The sequence below is a fragment of the Canis lupus genome, chromosome 13 (assembly GCF_003254725.2).
Source record: "Canis lupus dingo isolate Sandy chromosome 13, ASM325472v2, whole genome shotgun sequence".
Lineage (NCBI taxonomy): Eukaryota > Metazoa > Chordata > Mammalia > Carnivora > Canidae > Canis > Canis lupus.
In genome coordinates, this window is record NC_064255.1 from 35,802,317 (window position 1) to 35,826,426 (window position 24,110).

The window sequence follows — 24,110 nt, forward strand, 5'->3', positions numbered from 1 at the left end:
AACCCGGAAACAGGCCTCACTCAGCCTACAAAGGCCTATAAAGGATGCCTGAACCACACAAAGAATATGAGACAGACAGGCTGCTCTCATCCCCATACAACACTCTGATTCACCAAATTCTGTGGCTCCCATGACAGTCCTCTGGAGTCTGTGATCCCGACCCCGGCCGTGGATGGATAACTAGCCATCAGTGTACCTGCTGGACATGTAGGTGGGACCGGGAAGATGTATCACAATCACCAAGTAATAAACATAACAATGAATTAAGCATGAAATCTATAAAATACAAGATGTATAAAATAGAAGAGAAACCGCAACTCTAAAGAGGCAGAAAACTGTGAACTTATCCTCAATTCAGTTAATACTCAACTGGAGTATTTTCACCACACAGACATTTCACATGTATTTTGCCACAGAGGAGATGAAAGCTAAATTATCTAGGTTTAGAAACTGTTGGGAGGGCACGGTTTGATGGCTCAGTGGTTGAGCATCTGCCTTTGGCTCAAGTCATGATCCCAGCTTCCTGGGATCAAGTCCCACATCAGGGAGCCTGCCTCTCCCTCTGCCTGTGTCTCTGCTTCTCTCTCTTTGTCTCTCATGAATGAATGAATGAATGAATGAATGAATGAATGAATAAAATCAAGGAAGGAAGGAAGGAAGGAAGGAAGGAAGGAAGGAAGGAAGGAAGGGAGGGAGGGAGGGAGGGAGGGGAGGGGAGGGGAGGGGAGGGGAGGGGAGGGGAGGGGAGGGGAGGGAAACAGTGGGAGGTTACTTGCCACCAAATTTAAAAGAGAAAAAAAAGGCTCCTGAAATCTGAAAGAAGATGTAACTTGAGTTTTCCAAATATACTAGTAGAGGCATGGTAACACAGAACTTGGGCAAAAAAATCACCAAAATTGTCAACCCAACCATATGTGTTATAAAACAGAGTGGGGGTTTTTTTGGCTTATATTAACCAAATAATAAATATCGAAAGATAATCAAGTAGTTATTTATTTTAATGTTAACACCAATTGAATAAACTTTCCAACTCCTATTTTACTGAACATGCATATACACAGCCAACTTACTTTTATCATTTTGTCATCATAGACTCTTTTTCACTGGGGAAATCTAGTTTACCTACAGTGTGATCATTCACTTGATGGATCGAGCAGCAAAGTGCTCTGTTTGAAGGACTGCGGCAGAGAGAACCTGCCATGGCTCAAGGGCAGTCAGGCTGAGCAGTGACACCCACACAGCTACACGGGAAGGCCCAAGGGCAGCACTGGGCCCTGCTGGCAAATGGGTCCCTTCTACCACATACACTGCCCATTTTCAGAAGTATCAGCAGCATCGTACGCGTCCGGTCCTTCCTCTAGCCGTATGCTAAGTAGAGCCCTGAAGAAGATGGTTTCTCTTCTCTTTTTTTATTTATTTTTTATTTTTTATTTTTGGTTTCTCTTCTCAAACAGCTACACAGTGGTGGGTTTTCTTTGTCAATGGCCCTCTTCTATGCTTTTGGTTTTGTCACACTGGTATCAGCAGATATTATTCCAATTTAGCCTTTAATTTATAGAGTTATTTTTCCAATTCTCCCTAAAACTTTTTATCATCAAAAAATGTTAAAAACTAACCCCACACCTATCAGGATGATTACCTTTTTTTTTTTAAATGAAAAACAGGAAATAACAAGTGTTGGCCAGGATGTCAAGAAGCTGGAACCCTTGTGCACCATGGGTGGGAATGTAAAATGGTGTGACCCATGGTGCTATCACCTCAGGGAACAATGGGGAAAGGTGTGCCTGGGTGGCTCAGTCAGTTAATCAGCTGCCTTTGGCTCAGGTCATGATCCTGGGGTCTTGGAATCAACTCCCACATTGGGCTCCCTGCTCCTCGGGGAGGCTGCTTCTCTCTCTCTCTCTCTCTGCCCTCTTCCACTCTGTCATGAATAAATAAAATCTGAAAGGAAGGAAGGAAGGAAACAAACAATGGGGACAGAGTTTCAGATGCGCAAGATTAAAAAGTTCTAGAGATCTGTTTCCCAATAACATGAATAAATGTAACACTGCTGAACTGTACACTTAAAAATGGTTAAAATGATCAAATATGTTATGTGTTTTTTATCACAATAAAAAATGTTTAAAGAATGTTAAAACCACTTTAAAGGAGTGTCTCTCATTTATTTTACAACAAACACGAATAGAATCGTGTCTACTTTTGTAGATGAGGGAAAAGCCTCTACATGTTAAGAACAAGAGGTGGGAAAGGGCAAAGACAATCACCAATCCTTGAGTGAGGACATGATCTAGTCCAATACTTCAAGGGAGCTTCATGTGGCTTTTTTAAAAAGTTAACCCCGTTATGAACTCTGAGATAATCACCAACACATTGTGAAGACTGATAAAAGGAGCCCTCACTTAGAATGGAGTCTGCAGGCCAGCAGGGGTGCCCTCAGTCCTACCTCTCCTCCTCAACTGCAGGCCCAACAACGGAGAGATGCACCCCACAGGCAAATAAGTTAGTGCTTTACTACCCGGCAGAGGGAAGGATCCTCTTCCCTCCCAACTACCCCCTTTCCTCTATAAAAGAGCAGTCCTCTCCTTTGTTCTGTCTACAGTTCTATCCTAGCTTGCTTGTCAGGGTTTCTAATTTTTTGCTGTTACTGAATAAACTCATTTTTGCTGATAAAATAACTAGCAGTTTTATTTTTAAGGTTAGCAACACTATTTTCAAGAAAGAGAGAGCTGAGACTGAGAGAGGATAAAGGACTTGGGGTTACGATAGGACTTTGTAAAATCAAAGCCTCATGAGACTCCAAAGCTCAAATCAATTCATCTTTCCACCACCCTCAGCCTGAGAGCCTGATGCCATCCACCCAAGCTTACTGTCAAGTATTCCCTGAATCCCCACCTGGCCATATACTAGATATATGATCCTGGGCACTTTTTAAAAAACTTCTCTGTAGAACTTGGTTTTCCCATCAGTGAAAGTTCAAAACAGCACTCACTTTCCACAGGTCATGAGAATTAAGTATTATAAGTATAAAGGGCTTTGAGAGTACAGCATGACTAGTGCACTATTCTGCATCTCCTGTTCACTGTTCACTCCAATTCACTATTGACACAGTGAATTAAGCACTGGGGATCTGCAAAAATAGGGACAGAGTTCTGGCCCCTAAGGAGTTCAGGGCCCACGAAAAGACAAGCACTTAAGTCACTGCACCCACAAGTCCAGCTCCTGCCAGACTGGTATAAGAAACCTCTAATAATCCCCTTGAAGGTTTAAGGCAGTTTGAGGCTTACATGAGTCATAAGTTTATTACAATACTGAAAAACTAGGAATGGCCTACATGCTAGTAAAAGAGAAATGAGCAAATAAAGTCTGGGAAAAGGTATTTGCCAAAAATTTTTCACTGACAATGGAAAACACTCATTAGTGAAAAAAGCCCACATAGTATAAAAGAATAATGTTAACTCCCATTCCTAAAATGCAAAAATTTTCAAAATCTATACATTTTATATATGTATCTCAAAGGGTTTTTTGAGAGGACGCAAGAGCACTTACGAGCTGGGAGGTGGAAGGCAGAGGAAGAGAGAATTCCAAGCAGGCTCTATGATCAGAGTGGAGCCCTATGCAGGGCTCCATCTCATGGCCCTGAGATCATGACCAAAATCAAGAGTCAGACGCTTAAATGAGCCACCCAGGCACTCCAAGATATATATTTTTAAAAATAAAAAAGTATAGAAGATTATGTAGACTGTGGTATTTCATTGCAAAGGAAAAATACATGCACATATGAGCTTCCTGGTATATGCACACATCACCCACAGACATTTACAGAATTATGAACAATGACTCTTCCCTACAGAGAATTCAGCAGGAAGAAAATCAGGTTACAGAGGGGAGGTTCAGGATCCCCTGCCCACCAATTTGAATTTTGTGCCATGTGTATTTCTGTTCAAAATAATAAGCATACATAAAAAGTAACTATTTTAAAGAAACAGTATCTAGTGAAGTCCCCAATATTTCCCAAGAAAGCAATCCTTTCTAAGTAACACATGCATCAAATAACAAATCAAAAAAGCAATGAGAAAATGTTCAGAACACAGTGATAATAAAACTAGAACATCAAAATCTTTAGAACACAGCTGAGAGTGTTTAGAGGGACATTTCAAATTTCAAGTGCTTATATTTAAAAGGTAAAAACATCAATTGTCTATGTTTTTAACCTTAAGAAAATAATAAAAATAAGAGGAAATTAAAAAAAAAAAGAGGAAATTAAACTCTATGCAGAAATAAAGACAGAATAAGGAGCAATGCTGCACATTAGCACACAAGGCTACTAAAGGAAAATGAGTAATACTGACCCTAACTTTATTTAAAATTTTGGTATCTTCTTCATTGTGGATTTTTTTTTTTGCGTTAATGTTTAAAACAAAACAAAACAAAAAACAAAGAAAACACTGCATCAAGCTATTACTTGATTACTGAGGTTTTCAGTGGCCCCACGAATGCCTCACCAAAATCCTGGCCCTCCCCACATTCCACTCTCTCCCAGGGGCTCCATCCACCTCAACCCCAAGGCTCCCCACACCCAGGCCTTATCCCCTAGTTTGTAAAACTAGAAACATTTCTGCCCAAAGCATGTTAAATACAATCACTCAATTTTAGAAGTTCTCTTCTGAGGACAAAAAGGATATTTAACGCTTCTTTTTCAAGGACCAGAACCACAGTAATTCCTGTTAGAGCCTTATCCGTCTTACTTCAAAGAGTTACAATGAATTTTTTCCAATGGACCAGCAAACTCCTTGATTTATAAATGTCTGAATTTAAATAAAGGAGGCAAGCCCTAAAAATCTGTTAGCAAAATAAATACTTGATTCTGGATATCGCCGTGTCCTATGACATGGCAAAAATCATAACATTCTTTCCTTCTTACTCTAGTCCAAAGGGCCTGACAGCAGCAACACCTCAACTCCACAAGCCACACAAACCTCGGCAGGACAAGACCATTTGTAAATGGCTGACTTATTTATTAACAGATTCCTCCTTCCCTCTTCTTTTAAACCAAGAAATTAATCTCTAAACCAAAATGAAAAAAAGAGAGGTGAGATTTCTGAATCCAGGAAGAATGCAACACCTGGCAGCAGGAACCTGTGAAAAGCACAGAAACACACTCATCAGAGAGCCGCTGAGGCAGTGGGAACGGGAGAAGCTGTGAGAGCTTCGAAGGATGAAGAGCCCAGAAGCTGGGCTGGGCTTGCATGGCTGCTTTCACCTTTGCCATCTATTTGTCAATTCGGGGGACGAGACAGAGGCTGGGAACCCAGGCTCTGCACACACACAGAACACACACAGCGGCCACAGCAACAAGACAAGGTTTGGCAGGCTGGGCACCTAGAGGCAAACGCAGCATATTTACTGCCACGCATCATCCACAATAAAAAGCAATGGTGCCAACACCTGCCACAACATGGATGGGACCCTGAGCAAGATGCTGGACACAAGAGACCACGTACTGCATGTATGATTCCAATTATATGCAATGTGCACAACAGGCAAATCTGTAAGTCAGATCAATGGCTGCCTGGGGCTTGGAATAACAAGGAATTGACTACCAATGGGTGTGGGGCTTGTGTGGGGATAAGGAGTTGATTTTCAATTTCTTGTCATTTTAAACAAGGCCAGATCAAAGAATTATTAGACATCATTTATTTTCCACAGCAGTTACAGTTCCTTTAGAATTTACTGGTGTTACTTCTTCTTCTTCATTGACTTCCTAGAGACTTATTTCCAGATACCAGCTGGTAGCTTTTATTTGTTAAATACATCCCAAATTATATAAAATGATATATTCCTTTTTTCACTTTAGCTGGTGTGAGTCTCTGCCATTCGCACCTCAAAATTGCAATGATAAAATTCACCTAAGAACTTAGTGAGCACCTTTTATATGCCAGGCACTATTCAGATACCATGAATACCTTAGTGTATGTACAAAGATAGAGATATACACCAGGACACACTGGTAAGTACTTAACAACTGGATCTGCGGGGAGTGAATGGAGAAGCCCCGATTTGTGGCATCTGCTGATTTCTATGGTATAAATAAATACACCCATGGTATTTGGTTTCAAGATACCAATATTCAACCACCCGCCACTAACTCTCTATCTCCCTCTCTCACACAGACACATACACAATTTTTTTCTGCCCTCATGTAGTTTACATTCTATCAGGGTAGACAATAATAAAATCAAAAATAACTAAATTATACAGTATGTTGTCAAGCAATTTGTTATTTTAAAAATTACTAAAAAAATAAAAATAAAAATAAAAATTACTAAGTTTAGCAGGGTAGGAGGGATAAGAAGTATGCACATAGGGAAATGCAGGTACCAGCATTAAATAAAGTGGTCAAGGTGAGCCACACTGAGAAATGTACACACAAAGACATTAAAATATGGAAATTCAAAAGCACACTTTTTTTTTTAATTTACAAGAAAATCACATGTTCTCTTTGGGGCTTAGCCATTTTTCAAAAAGTATGTTGTGAAAAGCATCCATGCTGTGGTATGGAGCTTCCTAGTACTTCATCACATGAATGTACCACAATTCTCTATTCGTTCTATGCTCAAACGGCAGGCTATTTCCAGTTTGAGGCTATTATAAATCACTCATTTCCTGGTACACATGTGCATACATTTCTGCTGTGTATCCACCTGAAATGGAACCACTAGGTCAGGGTGCATGTTCCACTTTAGTAAGTGCTGCCAACCACTATCCAAAGTGGATACTCCCACCAGTTGTGTTTGTGAGCTCCCAATACTCCCTCACCTACAAAAACAATAGTGAAATAAGCCTAACCTTCAAAGTGTTGGTATAACTTCAGAGAGGAGATGTAATTGGACTGCACATACCAAGTGTGATACGACCTATGGAATACAAGAGCTATAAGGAAACCTAACACTGTTTTTAATAATAATATAAATGAAACCAAGATAAAGCAGAGAAGCCATGTCCTAATGTGTTCACAGGTCTTGGCACCATTATTCTAAAATGACACACAAGTTTCACACACACGAATGACAAAGCAATGACATGAACAGGCTAGTGTTAAGAATCAAGACTGTAAGCAAAAGAGAAATGAGATACATAAAATCAAAAAAATAAACAATTTTAATCTAAAATTTAAGTTGGAAGTACTAAGATAAACTCATGACTTATTTTCTCTTTCTAAAAAAATACATACTTCCTATCTCTGTACTCTAAAAAAGCCTGGAAGCAATAACATCTCAGCATTACCTATCACAGAATCCAGATTATAGTCCCAAACTACCATTTCCCACTAAAAGGAATCAAGACTCCTTAGAGGGATGGCTGATTTCAGGTCTATGGCAACAAGGGTACGAAATGAGCCTGGAATTACTTTATAGTGTCCATAAACAAGAAAACTATAAAAAATTACTGGAGCCATTTCCAAAGACCATAGAAGACATCTACAAAGGGCGATCTGACCATCAAAAAGAATGACTGCAGTAAATTAACATATACGTGCATGTATACACACACACACATATATAGGTCATCTTGAAATCTACGCACTTACGATACTAAAAACAATTCTCAGTTGTATCAGTCACCACTGGAGTTTGTTAGCTAAGGGGCCACTTAGCCAACAAACTAATCTGAAACTAGTAAATACAAGAATTACATATTTATCCTACATTTTCTGTATGTGCTGTTTCAGGATACCCAAATAGTTATAACAATCAAGAAAGCTCCAGCAAAAAAAAGCACAGAAGGTGCAGAATCATCTAGATCATCACTGGTTCTGCAATTCTGATACAAAGTACTCAGGCAACCACCATCAATGCCTGCAAAAGCCACTAGGTGGAAGAATCAGGACACCTTCTGTACAAATGGTTAATGACCCTGTCCCTAAGAGGGGAGATGAAGCCAACAGCAAGTATTTTTGCCCCCAACATTGATGCTAGCTAGACTGCTAGCCACTTCTCCCTCTGCTTATGTCTCTGTCTGTCTCTCTCTCTCTCTCATGAATAAAATCTTTCAAAAAAAATTAAAAATTAAAAATGGGAAAATTAGAAAATTTAAAAAAAGAAAAAAAACATTACCTAGTTTTCTAGAGAAATCTAAAAAATTACCTGTATTGCAGCCTTCAATCCATTAAAAATAGAAGGTACTCTAGAGAATATTTTTTTAACTTCCTAGAAAGATAATCTTTTAGAAAAAAAAACTTTTGGTTAATTAAATAAAGCCATTTTAATACTGACTATTACTCTTCTGGGATGCAGTCTTTCCATGCATCTTTTGGATAATAAGATTGTTTACTAAAAACAAGAAAACTAAACATCACCAACAGATGGAAAGATAATTAACAGCAACAACTGATGGGATGCCTGGGTGGCTCAGAGGTTGAACATCTGCTTTTGGCTTAGGGCACGATCCCTGGTCCAGGAATCGAGTTCCACATCAGGCTCCCTGCATGGAGCCTGCTTCTCCCTCTGCTTGCATCTCTGCCTCTCTGTGTTTCTCGTGAATAAATAAATAAAATCTTAAAAAAAAAAAGCAGCAATAACTGAACACATTCAAAATCTGATCCTAGGGGAAAACAGTAAGACCTAATTACAACAGAGAGGAATGTGGATCTCCTATAATACAGGAGTTATTTAAAACATATATAAAAAAAAAAATATATATATATACCTAATTTGCACATTTAAAAAAAAAAAACTATTTTACTTCCCATTAAATGACTGGGGGTAGAAGATCAAGGAACTGCAAAAATACTTTAAAAGTCTTTAAATTTCCTTCTTAAAAATCGTTATTGCATACTTTTATATTCACTTCCTGGGGAAACTAGAATTTAGTTCAGCTATGACTTTAGTGTTGTCACATCTCATTTTGCTAAAAATAAAGTCATGAATGAATTTGTCTACAAAAACTGCATTTAAATTATTTATGAGAGAAAGGATGTTTGTTTTTTGCTGTAAGTACATACAAAGTCTGGATAGAATCACAGGTGGCTTAAGGCATATTCCTTTCGTTGGCATCCTTGAATTCCCGCCTAAGAACCACCTTTGAGTACAAGAATTTCCTAACAATATTTCCCAAACTTTTTGTGGAAATCAAATGCCATCTTTAAGTAAATACTAGAAACATGAATTAATCTAACAAGAATAAGAGAACACAAAAATAACAGCATCACTACCAGAGTTTAATGGAAAATGTAACTACATATTCCCAGTCCCAAAACTTACACAGTACATTGACAGCTGTTTACACGAGACCTCAGAGCTACAATCCATCCTTGGTACAACATGATCTACACGACACTGTGTACACTCTCATTTTAACATCCTCTGGCTCAACTTAGCCCAGCCTCAGGCTCACAGTTCCCAGAGAAGACCGCGCACTCTTCCGTGTGCGTCTATCACAGACCGCCAAGCACACACTGTAGACAGAAAGCCTGGTCACCAAGTCCACAAAATGCAGCAAAGGAAACAATTCTGCACTGCCATCTGGATTGACTCCTGGCAGCGGGCACAAGAGGTCCTAATAGGAAGACAGCCATCATGATTAGTGTGTAAATGCCATGCAGAAATCTGACCAGCGTTTTTTTTTTTTTTTTTTTTTAATTTTTATTTTTTTATGATAGTCACAGAGAGAGAGAGAGAGAGGCAGAGACACAGGCAGAGGGAGAAGCAGGCTCCATGCACCGGGAGCCTGATGTGGGATTCGATCCCGGGTCTCCAGGATCGCGCCCTGGGCCAAAGGCAGGCGCTAAACCGCTGCGCCACCCAGGGATCCCTGACCAGCGTTTTTAATCTTCCTCTTCTTGATAAAATCCATTTATCAACTTTTTTTTGTTGTTTTTTTTTTGCATAAAAAGGTACACACTGCCTTCCTTCCCTTTCACATCTTCTCACTTGAATAAAAGTAAGGTGGGGAGAAAGGTGAGGGGTTAGCGGCAAACAGTAAGGAGGACACATTTTCTTCAACTGTCTGAACAATCTTCCAGATGCATACAGTGTAACAGAAAATGACCATCGTTGCCTAATAGATAAAAGTATATCCTAATCTTTAATAAATCTAAAGGTTTACAGTAAAGCTTAAAAGTCAAATTCAAGAGAACCAATAAACTATTAATTTTAAAAATCTTATATATTCACTAATTCAGAACTTTTCATTCAAGAAACTTGTATCAGGATTTATGACAAAATGAAGCACACAAGAGTTATTAAACTTTTCCCAGGTAAAGTTCAGCTCCAGGGCTAACCGAGTCTCATTTGCCTTCACTCCACCAAAAGATGATAAACGTAGGAGCCACAGTTTCCACATAAATGCAACAAGCAGACCTCCAACAACACCGCAGATCCAGAATAAAACTATCATTTTCAGGTACCCAAATCCTTCCCCATTTTCAAGTACTAGTCTAGCCACGGGGCCCAGAAATCACAGTCGGTCCCTCATTCTTGAAGGCCCTAATCTATGTAGCACTGAGGTTATGAACAGATGTCATATGCACACCCAAACACTCACTATTCTCCTAGCTTTATTTTTTTTTTAAGATTTTATCTATTTATTCATGAGAGACACAGAGAGAGGCAGAGACACAGGCAGAGGGAGACGCAGGCTCCCTCCAGGGAGCCCGATGCGGAACTCTTCAATTCCAGGACCCTGGGATCACGCCCTGAGCTGAAGGCAGACGCTCAACCCCTGTGCCACCCAGGTGCCCCTCTCCTGGGCTTTTTATTTCAAAGCAGCCATCACTAGTAGGTAAAAAGTATGCAGTATATACACACTCATTTTATGGTATATCATTTCATAAAAGATTTACATGATAAAAATTATTTTGATTAATACATAGTCCTAGCACTATTAATTATAATCTCAATTTCACAAGATATTTTTTAAGAGATAGACTTAGTTACTAAAATTTGTATCAAAAACTAGGACTAAAGCCAGAAACAATCTCTATCCAATCATCTGAAAGATCAGAGGAAAAATGAACAGTACCTCTGTACAGGGCCTGGGTCACTGCAGGAGCTCAACTATGTGCTGAATGAGTGAATAAATCCTCCCACATTTCCTTCTATTCACGTTCACGCATAACCAGACCCAGCTATCCCTGCTGCTTACACACACTAACACAGCACCAACAGGGTGGGCAAGAGACTGGAACAAACAGGCTTTTGCCTGGAGTTGGGATTAACTGTTATGCTCATGACAAACAGCATAGTATTTGGTAAGCCAGGCAAGAAATGCTACTTTCCATGAAATATAATGCAGAATAAACCAATTATCTTAAGCCAGCTTAGTAACAAAACAAATCAAATGAAAGTTTTGCCAAAATATAGATTCTTTTTTGTCGAAATGGAAATTACTTGAGATTTTCTAGATCGTAAAATCAGTAGCTAAATTCGCATTAAAGCAAGTAAATTTCTGTGATAATACTTTCCAGAAAATTTAAAATTTAGTAATAGAGCACAGGAACAGTTTGCCATTAAAAAGCACTGACCCAGGGACAGCCGCTGCAGACAGAGTAGCCAGTATGGAAAACACGCCCAACCCCATGGTAAACAAATAGAAAAATGGTCAAAATCCAGGACACTACTTTGTTCAGATCTTGAGACAGGGAACAGCACAGGCTGTGAGGCCCATCGTCCCCCATCTGTCCAGCTGGGAGCAACCACGGCCCAGGGCACAGGAAGGGAATCAAAGCACAGTACAGCAGCCTCAGGTGGTTGAAGAGAGAAAGCTTCAAGTCTTGGGAAGCTGAGTGGTCAAAATTTGCAAGCCAGAGTATCAGAGATGAAGAAGTTGTAGAAAACGAGTTTCAGAAATCTGCACAAAGACCGGAAGATAATGGAACACTAGGTATAGCATGCTGAAAGAAATAAACTGTCAACCTAGAATTCTACACACCTAGCAATCGCTTCTTCCATAAAGGTGTTTATCAAGAAAAGAATGGATAAACAAGGTATGATAGACTCCTACAATGAAGTACAGTTCTGCAATTATAAGGAATAAGGGGGTGCCTGGGGGGCTCAGGACACTGAACAGGCAACTCTTGGTTTCGGCTCAGGTCATGGTCTCAGGTTTGTGGGATCGAGCCCCACGTTGGGCCTTGTGCTGGGTGTGGAGCCTACTGAAGATACTCTCCCTCTACCCGTCTCCTACTCCCTCTCAAAAAAATAATAATTTAAGAAAGGACGAATTATAGACACGCCTAACAACATGGGTGAACCTCAGCAGTACTATACTAAGACAAGCCTCACACACCATGCACACAACAGGATTCTGTTGACAGGAAATCCCTGGGCAGGCACAACTAATCTGAGGGGGCTGAGGATAAACAGTGGTCAGGGGTCAGCAGTTGGGGCAGGGACTGTGAGCACAAAGGGCACAAAGGAACCTTCGGGGGCAAGTGATAATGGCCTATGTTTTGATAAGTGTTAGGAGGCAAAGGTAGATGCATTTGCCACAATTCAGTGCAGCTGGTACATAAATTTTACTCTAAACGAAAAACACCCTAAACAAATAATGAACTCTCATAAACAACACACGCATGCAGAAACACACAGGGTGAAGTACACTGGCATCCACAATTTACTTTGCAATATACCCTGAAAAATAAAAGATTACAGTATAGAGTGATGGATAATTATTTATGTGAGAAAGCAAGAATCGTAACACATTATAGGTAGAATCCAAGGGGTGTAGGAGATGAAGAAGTTGTAGAAAACGAGTTTCAGAAATCTGCACAAAGACCAGAAGATAATGGAACTTATCTTCTGGTATTAACTATAGGTATTAACTATAAATTCTTGCAACTTTGCTGCTTGTTTGAAAATTACCATAATGAAACACTGGATACAAAAATAAAGATGAAACTAGGATTCAGAGGGAAAAAAATAAAAAGACAAAGGGAGCATGAACCTTCCATAATGGTTACATGAGGATGATGGAGCAATTTCTCCCACAGATAATTGTAAAAATCAGACACATTACAAAAAAAAAAAAAAAAAGAATCAGACACATTCACTAAAATCAGTTATCTGAAGGAACTAGAAAATTACCAAAGACAGGCAAGAACTTGAGAAGAATTTACCGTCAAAACTGCCCTGCATCTGGTACAAACTATCAGTGTCTGTCACCTTCCTGCCTGGCAATGCCGTGAGCCCCACCTCTGGCAGGACAGGACTGAAGCCTTACTGTACCATCTTACTGTACAGCAGAGCAGCTAGAAATTTAAGGGGAAAATTATGAAAACAAGAGGGCTGCAAAATGCTGAGCTCCGCATCTGAATATAAGTACACTGACCAAATCCCTGGCAGACAGTGAAACCATGCACACGCAGGACAACCCAGGAAGCCAGAGGCACACGGGAAAGGTGAAAACACTCCCGTGAAATACAGAGTTGCTCAGTGACATCTGCCAGTTTGCTACCCACCCCTGACTAAACGTGCTTCCTGACCCAGGGTGAGCTCCAGTGGCAAAAACCAAAAGTCTTACTGGTATGATGTCTCAGAAGAGAGAAATGGTGGGGCCCGATGGATCAACCAAAATTTAGAAGAAGGATGCTAGAAGCAGGGGCACCCAAAGATAAATCCCCAAATCAGAAAATACCTTCTACTCCAACCTCTGACTGACCACCAAGGTACAAAGGTGCATGTGAGACCGCTCCCCAGGGGCCCAAGGGAAGGCGAAGGAAAGAAAAGAATCAACTGGAAGCCACTAAAACTGATCAGAGACCTCATCAGCTCCTAAGAACTGGATTTTTGCATCTTGAGTACAGGTGTGTATGCACATGTATACACAGAGCAAGCAATGGGAAGCAGCAACAACACCTAGTGGTGATAAGCACACCCTACAACTCAGATCTTGGAGTTCTGGATCTCTAAACTCCATTCCTCACTAAACAGAAACCAGGGATACTTGGAAAAATACCTGATTCCATGACGGGGCAGAGAAACAACAAGGAATGCTGGGAGTACCCTACTGTGCCAAAAGGAAAGAAATGCTCAGAAAATAATAGGGACATGTCAAAAAACACGAGATGCGGGATCCCTGGGTGGCGCAGCGGTTTAGCGCCTGCCTTTGGCCCAGGGCGCGATCCTGAAGACCCGGGATCGAATCCCACGTCGGGCTCCCGGTGCATGGAGCCTGCTTCTCCCTCTGCCTGTGTCTCTGCCTCTCTCTCTTTCACTCACTGTGTGCCTATCATAAATAAAATAAAATAAAATAAAAATTAAAAAAAAAAACAAACAAACCACGAGATGATCCTGCAGAAGGCTAAATCAGGGAGCATTCTGTATTACAGCATCAAGAGGAATCAGAGTCAAGGGCTATAAGCCACTGTAAGGTAACAGCGAGTGAACAAAGGAGGGAAAACTCTCCTTAGGGTAGAATGCCAGCTGACAGGTGAGAAGGAACAGCACCTCCACGCACCAAGACCTAGTAATGACTATTTCAAGCAAGAATCATCAGTGGGGGACCAAACTATCAAAGTTTGAAAGGTCACACAGCCTCAAATATTTCCCTGTAGATTACTCATTAATTACATAGGATAAATTCTAATTTTAGAGTACAGACACTAAGCAGATGCCATCCTAACTTGACCACCTGAGATCAAGAATTCTCAAATTTTTAAATACATCAAAATTATTTTTAGGGATTGTTAAAAACATTAGCCCCAAGCCCAAAGTTTCTGACTCAGCGGGTCAGGAGTAAGGTCCAAGAATCTGCAGCTCCACAAATTCCTAGGCGTTAACCTCACCAATAACAGAACAAACCGGCATCATGTGCCATCCTGAGATGGATATAACGGATATGAGAATCGATATGATGTCCTGAGAAAGGCACAGTATCACTTCTCTGATGACCTGGCCCCCAAGATGCATAATCTGGTTTTAATCATGAAAAACCACCACAGGAATCCCAACGAAGAATGACCTACAAAACAAGTAGTCTATGTCCTTTAGAACTGTCAGTGACATGACAGAGGCTGAGAAACATATCCAGACTAAAAAGACCACAGAGACATCAATAAATACCACATGTAATTCTAGATTGGATCCTATATGGGGGAAAACTGCTGTAATTAAGAGAGCAACTGGAAAACAGTTAACTTGGACTATGTACTAGGTAATGCGGCAATGTGAAATTTTGCCAATTTAAGGACTATACTGATATATTTGGTTATGTAAAAAGGTCTGTTCTTAGTAAATACTCACTGAAGTATCTAAAAGTGAAGGGCATGAATTGTGCACAACTTACTAAGAGTTCAAAAATAAACGTGTGTGTGTGCATCTACATCCAGAAGTGGGGGGGGGGGGCATGCAGGCAAATGTTACAAAATGCTAACAATGGATGAATCTAGGTAAAGAGTATTTGGAAGTGGGCTATACTACTACTTACAGCTTTTCCATAAAAGAAAACATGGTTTCATTAAAAACCAAAAAAAAACAAAACAAGGAGCAGCATATTAGAAAAGGTAGTGGAAGGGATTCCAGAGGCTGCCCACCACACAGCCTGATGAGGAAAAAAGCACAAGCGATGCTACCACACACTGAAAATGACAGATGTTCAGGCTGAGATGTCCCTGAGTCATCCAAAAAAAATAAAACTAAGTTCAATACCTTTCAGTACATTTTGTTTAAGAAGACCCGTTCACTACTCCTTTGAAAACTATGAGAAAACAAACACAGTTAAATATTTTTAAAACTCCATCCTCCAGGTCTATTTTTGTTCTGCTCTGCACATATAACTTGTCAACTGCAGTGAGTCACACTGTAACCTGTCCGAAGATGCAACAGCAGCACATACTGCTCACACCGGCATGCACAGGCATGCACCCCTGCGGCTGCACAATGACAACTGCACCAGGACTGCCACCTGGCTGGCAGCAGCTGGAAATGTCCCCAATGGTAAGAAGCATTCCTAGCACAGGTCCAAACCTTCAAAAACAAGTTAACCCAGAGATTCCCACAGCAAAACACAGGGACATAGTCAGACAATAAAAAATGCAAGGCAGAATAATCCTACTACTCTCTCTTGTTCCCAAACACAACTGTCAAGGAGGCCATTAGTGCAGATTTCCATCACTCTAAGTGTGATGACCACTTAGAGTACAGTGCTGGGGCCATGACACACAGGTCTGGGGACACAGAAACTCACAGGTGATGGGCGATGGAGACGCCAGCCCCAAGAACCAGAGCAGCACGTGCAATAAGGAAACATCAAAATGCTTGTGGCGGGGCGGGGGGGGGGGGGGGGGGGGGGGGCGTGCGGAGGATCAGGGGGGTCCTATTACAATGCACCTTACTGTACACACTGTAATATCCTCAGATCACAAGAATGAAGACCTCCTCACTTAAATGAATGGCCTCCTTATTTTCTAAAGTCAAACAAATTTTTATTTTTAAATGAAAATTAAACACACATACAACTTTTCACTTGAATTCCCCCCCTCCCTGCCCACTGTTGTGGCTTTCCTATGAAGAGTTTATTAGGAAAAAATGCTAAACAACTGCTCTGCAGGCCATCACAAAGCACCACATAGTAATAGCAAGCAATCCTCTTACATACTGTAAGGAGACTCGATTTACAATCACAATTAAGCCTGAAGTTTAATGAAGCTAACTAGTATTATTTTCTGTGTACATTCTTATACCTAGTGGTTTAAAATATAATTGTACCCTACAATTATAGCTGATTAAAGATAAAGCTGAAGACTGTATAATTAAGTTTGTCATGAATCACAGGAAACATTTTTCATTAATTTTTAAAGCTAGTAAAAACTATTTTTCTCCACAGCTACAAGAGCTTGAACAACATGGAAGGAATCTCAAAATAACATTTCAAACATCTTTTATTTATGCTAATTACATAACATCTATAACATATAATTGTGTTATACAAAAACATGATAAAGCCTTCAGGTCATGAATAATATAAAAAATCAACCAAAGACTCCAAGAACACATGTTTTCACAAAGTGTCTGTGCTACAATCTGAGGTAAAATCTACACACAGTCAAACACCGCTGCTGGGTTCTGACAAACACATCTGGTGTATAACCACCATCACAGGAAAGATGTAGACTATTTCCATCACCCTCAAAGTACCCTCATGCCCTTCTGTACTCAATTCTCTTCTCTCCTCACCTCAGCCCCCAGCAACCAATGATCCGATTTGTTCCCATACTTTTGTCTTCAACCAAATGTTATCAGGGTGAAACCACAGTTGTACAGAGCTGTGTCTGCCCATAACAGAACACTCTGGAGACTTGTCGATTCTGTTGAAGATGTCAGTAGTCAGTACCTCTCTGCTGCTCAACAGGAGCCCACCACATAGGTGCTCCGCACCCTGTTCACCCATGTTCACCATTTGATGGGCGTTTGAGTTGTTTTTCATTGTAAGTAAATATAAATAAAGCTGCTATAAACAATCACATACAGGCCCTTGTGTAGACATAAATTTTCATTTGTCTTGGGTAAAGGCCTCCATGTAGGACCGCTAGATTGTATGAGAAGTATATATTCAAGTTTATAAGAAACTGCAATTTTTCTAAGACGTTATAATAACCCTTTGCATCCCTACCAGCAAAGGATGATCTAGCTCTATCTGCTCCACATCCCTGCACCTGGGTACTAACACCTTTTGTTGTCTTGTTCTGTGTGACTGTGAGGCCTCCTCACAGGACTCCAGCGCTCCCTCACTGTGGCTGTCATGTGCACTTCCCTAACGCTTAATGATGCTGAGTGTCTTTTTTGTGTGCTTATTATTATCTACAGGAAATGGATGAAATATCTATTCAAATCTTTCGGCCATTTTTTCAGTTGAATTTTTTGCTGAGACACCTATCCTTTTTAATAGACAGTTTATCAAAGAAGAAGAGTGGATATATTTTGTTAAATCATCTAGAATTCATGAGCAGTAGACATAAATCTAAAATGCTTCCTTGCCATCCCCACTCCCGACACCCGGCTTGCCCCCACCCAAATATATATGCTATGCCAAGGCAAATAGAAAGAAACATTCCCCTCTCTCCCTTATTCAGAGTGTAAGAAAACTTGCCTGTCTACTTCTGGGGTCTGGAACAGACTTATTTTCCTATTTTTACAACTATTTGAAGAAACTACAACCCTTCTTCAGTATAATCAGGAACACCAATGACTGAACACGGGCAATGGTTGGCAGAACTAGTGACGACGCATTCCTACCTAGTGAAGGTGTGGCTGGCACGTGACAATATTGAGGAAGGGTCTGCAGACCGCGCAGTGGGCAGCAGCCCTCCCCTCCCTATCACAGGCAGGGCCCACACACACAGGGGTACCACAGGCACTTAAGAATAAGGGCTCAGCTCTCAAGTAAAGGAAGATGAGAGCCTGCCGCCACCACCACCCCCCTCCCCCAGGGAACCTCAGGCAGACTGTCTGGCACCTGGTTCCAGTCTGTCCTCTATGGCAGGGGGGCAGTAATCACTACCGCATTATTATAAAAACTAAATACAATTCAAACACAAATGATGAATGACACACATAAATGGCAGGTATCACAATTCTGATGTCTTCCCTCATGTATAATTTCTGAAACACAATGTGATTAATACTGAACAGATAAAGGGTGTTCTTCCCAAAGCTTTGAGTATAAAGTGGAAGTTTCCGACAGGAGGTCACATTTGTACACAGCAGACCCACCAAACTAAACACAGGGTCCCGACCATCCATGAGAACAGCCGGGCATCGACATAAAAGGTGGAGCATATTTATATAAAAGGTGCCCTGGAGTTAGCAGTCATGAAAGGTATTTATGGACTTTATCTCTTACAATTCTGCATCAGTATTTCAAACTGAGAGACATTTCTTTTCAGAAGAAGCCAATCCAATTGCTTTTGGTTCTGTGCTCTCTCATTACCGAGGGCTTATTTTCCCGTGGGCTCCCATACTTGTGCCACAGAGACGAGGGCTATGTTTGCACACCTCCGTGACACCTTGTCCAGCCTTCCTGCACACCATCTTGCCAAACTAGCTAGACCTGAGGCAGCCTCTTAAACGTCCTGTGGCTGCTCATCCTGCTCCTGCCTGACAACCGTAGCTGGGGCTGCAGTGTTCACTCCTGCATGATGACTGGCTAGGCTGCCTCTGTGACAGATGTTCCATAAAGATTTTTCCATGAACCAATACATGAAATCAACAGTCTGAGATTACCTCTTGGATTTAAGTGTCCTGATATATCCTATGCTCAGGTTTTAAGACAACATTAAAAATTTATGACAGGGGCACCTGGCTGACTCAGTCCATAGAGATAAGACTTGATCTTGGAGTTAAGTTTGAGCCCCACACTGGGTATAAAGATTACTTAAAAAATAAAATCTTGGGATCCCTGGGTGGCGCAGCGGTTTGGCGCCTGCCTTTGGCTCAGGGCGCAATCCTGGAGACCCAGGATCGAATCCCACGTCAGGCTCCCAGTGCATGGAGCCTGCTTCTCCCTCTGCCTATGTCTCTGCCTCTCTCTCTGTGTGTGTGTGTGTGTGTGTGTGTGTGTGTGACTATCGTAAATAAATAAAAATTTAAAAATAAATAAAAAATAAAAAATAAATAAAAAATAAAATCTTTAGGGCAGCCCGGGTGGCTCAGTGGTTTAGCACTGCCTTCAGCCCAGGGTCTGATAAAAATTAAAAATTTACGACAAAAAAAAAAAAAAAAAAAAATTTACGACAAATGTTTAAAATCTGAACGTCAGATCTCCCATGTAAACCTACTTAAAGTTCTTAAAGGAAAAGTGCATAACTAAGTTAACATGTACTGCCTAGCAAGGCGCTACAATACAGGCTTTTTAAAAGTTAACAAAAAGTAACCGACCTCATCCAGTTCTATTTATTCTCACTTTCTCCACCCAGAATGCCCTTCCTCAACTACCACCAACCCTTCACCCATCCCAGACTCGCTCCCTCAGGAGGACACTGTTCCCCTCCCTCTGAGCTTCCCATCACTGTCTTTCCTATCAGTATTCTCTACCTGGTCTCATCCGTTCCTGCAGGATCTGCCCTGTGCACCTCAACCCTGGTACCATTTTTAGCGGGCCGGGAGAGCAACTTGTCCAGCATGCAAGAAAACAGATATCCCTGGGGGTGAAGTCAGAAGTAATATGCTTGAGCATATGGAAAATATTATTAAGAGGCCTTACTTATAGAGCTGTCAGAGTGAGAAATAAGAATATCAAGCAAACAGAAAAAAAAAGTGGCAATTATTAAGTTCAAGAAAACAAAACAAAAAGTTGAACAAAAAGGAAATGTAAAAAAAAAAAGTAAAAAAAAAAGGAAATGTAATCATACTACATTAACATGCTCAATAGTGAGCATGAGTAACGTTAACAGAAACAAAACAATTAACCAATTTATGGATCTAAACAAAAATGATGATACAACTACATGGGGATGGTGGGAGTTCAAAATGTAACTTTTTCTAAAACTGACACATAGATGACCCTGCCTCTATACAGTTACTGCTGGGCACTGTGGACATAAATGCTAAAAGAAACAGCTGAACAGGATTAAAGGCACCTCTGGGAGGCGGATGGTGGAGGGCAGGACCAGGAGCCCGCTGTGTTCTGCATGAACCTTTCAACACTATTTTACTTTGGAACACATGTGTATACCAACCTGATAGAAGTGGAATTTCTAAGTAAGAAAGAGAAACAGAATCTATAATAGGAGCACTTCAAGCAAGACATAGTGTTTTCCTACAACTTTCCAACCACGCTACTCCCTCTTCCCCTTCAACAGTGGCTCTCCAAACCCTCAGGAGGCTGGGCAGTTGAAGACAGCATGCGTGGCCTGAGCCCTGGAGTCACTGCCTGCCAGCTCCGTATTCTCGAGAAAGCTGCTGTAAGTTCTGAACCTGAGCTCTCCTACCCGCACCATGAACATGCCACCACGGACCTCAGGGACCTGGCTAGGCTGGGTTGCTCAGTACCCAGATGGCAAGTAAGTGTGAGGATGACCGTTCACCCTGGAGCTACGTCACCTGGATGTAATCGACCTCACTACTCTCTCCCCCTTCACATCGTCGAGGTGGGCTTTCATTCTGACCACTCTCCCACATGGCTCCGAGTGCCCTCAAGTTGCCAAACCCGAAGGCCAAACTTCAATCTTCATTTGACATTTCCTGACACAGAATTGATCACATCCTCCTCCTGGAACTTTCTTCCCTGCTTCCCATGATGCTAGCGCTTCTGGTTTTCCTCACACTTGCTCTGTGCCAACCACTGCTCACGTTCATCCTTGACTGCTTGACACCAGTGACCCAAGGCTCGGGCTCGCTGGTCTTCTCTGTGCTTACTCCTTCAGTGATCATAAGGTGTCATGCATTTTTCACTGCCACTTTCAGCTCAGACTTCTCTTCCAAGCTCCAAATACCTATTTACAACTGCCTACATGACATCTCTACTTGGATCCCTAACAGAATCACAAACTTAAAATGCTTACAAGTGAGCTCCCCATCTGCCCCTCTAAACCAAGTTCCACCCACAGCCTTCCCCCCGTCTAGTTGCCCAGGCCAAGAGCCTTATAGTCAACTCAACTCCTCCCTTTGTCCTCACACCCCTCCACCCAATCTGTCAGCAAAACCTACTGATTCTACCTTCGAAATACATCCAGGACCCAATTACCTCTAGCTTTCCTGCTCCCATCCAAGCCTCCTCTGCTGCTCACCTGATTCCCACAATAGCCTCCCGACAGGTCTCCTAGTTGCCCTCCACTCTTCCCCACCCCCAACCCACATCTGTTCCCAACACACCAGCTTTTCAAACTTCAGTCGAATCTTGGAGCTGAACACTGAGGGTACAGCTGCCCTCTGCAGCCAACAGCCAGCACTGCCTGACCCTAGTGACTCTTTAGATAAACAGCCCCAGAACCTCAGCATTCAATCTATGTCAATTGTTCTCAGCTGCCCTGATGCTAAAAAGCTATCATTCACAAAATGAGAGTTTTTCAGATGGGTCTCCAGGCAGCCTTCCTCTCTGTCTATTCCCTCCCCATACCCCATTAATTCTGAAAATAATCTCCACACATATTCCAGTAATTCAACTCCTCCAAAACATTTCTTCACTTTCCTAAAATTCTGGTTGTAGAACACTCCCACCCCACGTTCCTGGCTTCTAATGCAACACCTCAAAACAAAGCAAGAACCAAGAACCTGATCTTTCCCACAGGGGCTCAAGTGGACCAGGGCACTCGGGTACAACCAGGGACCCCAGATCTCAACAGAACATCATTAAGTTTACTGCACAAAGCCAGGCTTACACATGTGACCTCACCATTTGTCCAGAATTGGGGGAAACAATTATAGGAACACTGGTTTTAAGGTTATTTTCCTGGGTTTACATATTTTCAAACAGGTAGAGGGGAGTGCCAAACTAGAAGCAGTAGATTACATCCCAGTGCCCAAAGTTCAAAAGAGCCATGAACAGGCTCCCAACGCCCTGTCAGGCCTTCAACCCATGGCACATCCCATTAAGAAGAAATATTTTGTATAATTTCTGCTAAATATGAAACTTGTGCTCTACCACAATGAAATATTTTTAATAGCTAATGCTGCTGAAAAGTTATGTTTGATATTCTCCTTCTTTGAACCCACTCAGAAAAAAGAACTTATTTTGTGGCAAGCATTAAATACTCCTTCAACCAGCATTTACTGAAAACGACCTATGGGTCGAGCAGAAAACATGCAGAGATGAAAAATAACAAAATCTTTGCCCTTAAAGACATAGAAATAGACTTGTATAGCGCACTATTACAGGAAGAAACATCAAATATACAGGGGGGTGGGAAGGGACAAGAGATGTAAACAGCTAGGTGCGGCCCTCTCCAAACTGTAGCACAGTCATACCTGGCAGAGCACAGCACACTGAGCAGGTGCCTCTCACAGCCAAGAAAGGGTAGAAGGAATCAGAGACAAGGAGCAAGACTTCCAGGCCTTACTTGGAAATTGAAACTGCATGGCATAATTTCCCTTCCCTAATACCTAATCCTGGCAGAAACAAAAGTGGGTTCAGGGGAGAAAGGAGAACAAACAGGAAAGTGAACTGACCCCCAGAAGGAAATGGAAAAACAATCCAGGGCCCTGACCCTTGGACATATGAGACAAAGACACCTGCCAAAGTCAAATTCAACATAATTATAAATTATCTTGAATTCTGAATGAGGTTTTTACCAAAGCAACATAGAGGTAAAATAAAATGTTTACCAATGCTTATTCCCCAAGAGAGATTTATGAATCTTCTATCAACTATCTATCCTCGATTTACCACCAGGCCTCCCAGAAAGAGCAGTCTTTGAAAATAAGACAAACTGAGATAGAATCTCAGTTCTACAACATCCCAACTGTGGAGTGCAGCACAAGTGCCAATGTTACAAATTAACTAATTATAAATAACCCAATCTATGGGGCTCACTTTTCCTCTCATTAAAGTGGGGGAAATGCCACCAACTATCAATTGCTAACCTGACCACTGAGCACATTACGCATTTCTTATGGCACTTTCACCACAACCCTGGGAGAGCGGCCCTGTTATCAGCACCCTTGTCAGAAGAGAGAGCTAAGTTTAGGCAGTCAGTAGAGTTAGCATGGAGAGAAAGGTAGGTTTCAGTCATTAGTGAAGAGTTAGTAAATAAATAGCCAAGCCAACATCTGAATCCAGAGCCCCTAAGAGTAAGACACAAGTAAAAAGTACACACTCCAAAGCCAGACTGAGTCTGAATCCCAGCTTTGCCATTTACTAACTTAGTAACCTCTAACCTGTTTCAGTTATGCAAATGTGAAACAGGGGCAAAGAGTAACCTTCCTCCTGGGGTTACTGTAGAACTCCGACTGTTTACCATATCCAGGCATTCTTCTAGAGCATATGCTGCTAACGTTACTACAATCACTGACATTACTGTTATCCTGTCTGTCTCTATCCACACAAAAGGCACTAAACAACTACTATTTCTTCCCTCAGCTACTCTGCAAAATCAACCAGCTTTTATTTGTTTCTAGAATATGTCAAAGAAACCCTAAGAAAGGTGAAAGAAAAACCAGAACAAAACAAAAAACCAAGAC

General features: G+C 41.3%; 1 protein-coding gene across 2 annotated transcripts in view; it reads right to left on the reverse strand.

The window, feature by feature from the left end:
- The window catches only part of PTK2 (protein tyrosine kinase 2), a 266,474-nt gene that overhangs the window by 216,018 nt on the left and 26,346 nt on the right, over positions 1 to 24,110 (reverse strand). The window lies entirely within an intron of this gene.